The sequence below is a fragment of the Elaeis guineensis genome, chromosome 5 (assembly GCF_000442705.2).
Source record: "Elaeis guineensis isolate ETL-2024a chromosome 5, EG11, whole genome shotgun sequence".
Taxonomy (NCBI): Eukaryota; Viridiplantae; Streptophyta; class Magnoliopsida; order Arecales; family Arecaceae; genus Elaeis; species Elaeis guineensis.
Window position 1 is genome coordinate 38,990,512 of NC_025997.2, and position 2,560 is coordinate 38,993,071.

Sequence of the window (2,560 nt, forward strand, 5' to 3'; positions counted from 1 at the left end):
GACAACCCAAAATATGTTTGCCCTAGTTTAGCAAATCCAAGAACATATTTTAAACAAAAGCATAATGTCACCTATGTGATATTGATCAAGAGCATATAGAACACAAAAGTTTTTATTGGTGGTGAAGAGGAAAATTCTAGTAGACAAATATGTTTTTGCTAACATAAAATATACTTGATCTTATTTTAAGGCTTAATGCTTTACCAGTATGAGACCTGCACTCTATAGCAAGGTTGTCTAAAATGTAAAGAAAATAATCTAAATATATATTGAAAAAATTGTTGTCAACTATAGAATATATAGTATATAATTTTGTTCTAGAATGTTAACTACATGTATGTTAATTCCTTTTGGGTGTTGTTTATTCACTTAAGCTAAAAATGAAAAATAGATATTGCATTAGCATGTTATAAAATTATTGATATGTTATAGTAACATTTTGCTCAAGTTAAATTATCTTATATGAAGTTGTTTTACTAGTAGTATCCATGGTGATTCTCTGGACAGGGAATGTAAAGTTATATTTTCGTTTACAAAAACTAATAAGTAGATAATAAAATATTTATAAGAAAAGTTTGGTCCAAATTCAGCTAAGCAATATTTTTGCAAGAGTGGCATACTAAATGTTGTCCTTATAAATAATTTTGATGATCACAAAATATTAGAGCATATTTCGATACTAATATTTTTTAAAATTTATCAAAAAATATTTTTATACAAAAAAAAGATCATTAAAAGACTCCAAATATAATTGAAGATCATTTGAATCAAGAGAAACTGAGTTTGAAGAGCTAACATAAGAAATAGCTCAAAGCATTCGAACTGACCCATCTAAAGAATCGAGCCGATCCATCTAAAGAGTCAAGCTGACTCTGGTACGGTACGTCTTCACTATTTTAGCTTGGCACGTAATCAAACTGACTCAAGATGGATTGAAGCTGGCTCTCTTAGGGTGACAGAGAAGGTATTTCTCGGTTCTAACGATCGAGTCAGCTCGAAATTAGAATAGAGTCAGCTCTTTTAGATCAATAGAAGAAAGAATTTTGAAGACTGCTAGTCAAGCTAGCTCGAGGACAGATCTGAGTCGGCTCTCTCAGAAAAATAGAATGAGAATTTTTCGAAAATACAGTTTGAGCTAGCTCAAAGGTAGAATCGAGTCAGCTCTGTTAGTCGGATAGAAAGATAAAATTTTGAAAAATACTTTTCGAGCCAACTCAAGGTCAATCCGAATCGACTCGATGTTATCTGATAGGGGCAACAGCTACTTTTGCAGATACTATTTTTCAATCAGTAAAAGCTTCCAATAGCTATTTTTTCATCTCCAACAGTCATAAATGGTTAGAATTAAGTCCAAAACACTTAGAGCTTGGAGGAAATGGATGAGAAATAAAAAAAGGAACGAAAAAGAAAAACTATTCATGAGTAAGAGAGTACTTTTGAGCATTCAATAGACTTTAAGAAAGTCCACCAATTTTCAATCAACATTCTCTTAACTTTTTTAAGTGCATTTAAAGAGCAGAAAGAGCTTTCACTACTAACATTCAAAGTTTCCTCAAAAGAGAGCTTCAATGACAATAATTCAACCATCATCAGGATTTTTATTGTTGTTTTGTTTTCTATTTAGAAAGTGTTGTAGCAGCTTTAGTAGGGGCTGAAAAAGAAAAACTATTCATGAGTAAGAGAGAACTTTTGAGCATTCAACAGACTTCAAGAGAGTCCACCAACTTTCAATCAACATTCTCTTAACTTTTCTAAGTGCATTCAAAGAGCAGAAAGAGCTTTCACTGCTAGCATTCATATTTCCTCAAAAGAGAGCTTCAATGATAATAATTCAACCATCATCAAGATTTTTATTGTTGTTTTGTTTTTCTATTTAGAAAGTATTATAGTAGCTTTAGTAGGAGCTGAAATTTGAAGGGCTGATTTTGTATCAAACCAAGATTAGTTTGGAAGAGCCTTGGGATAAAGCTTGTAAGATTTTGATTGGTTGACCTGAGATAAAACTAATTAGATTTGTTTATGAGTCTGATGAAAATAAATACGCTGTAATCAGATTGATTATAATAAAAATTTTTAAAGGATAGCTTAGGGAGTTGATGTAGGTGTTTAAGGTATACAGAACCACTATAAATTTGCTGTGTTTGTGTGTGTGTGATCCCTTACTTCTTCTGCTGTTATTTTCAGCTCATTTGTTCGCTGCATTTTCAGCTTACTTATATTTTTGCACTGTGCATATTAGTTTAAATTTGAAAAAATTTTAATAATCTAATTCACCCCCCCTCTTGGATTGTCTAGTTGGACAACAATTGGTATTAGAGCCTTGATTCTCTACTAATTATCATCTCACGATCAAGAGAAAAAGATCATGATAATACAATTGGGAGGCTCACTTGTCAAAGGGCAGTCTACCAATAGGCCACCTCTTTTTAATGGATCGAATTATATCTATTGGAAAGCTAACATGTGCATATTCATATAAGCTCTTGATTATAATATATGAAGTATCATAATCAATGGACCATACACACCTACAATCATTGTGGATGGCATTGCAAAATCC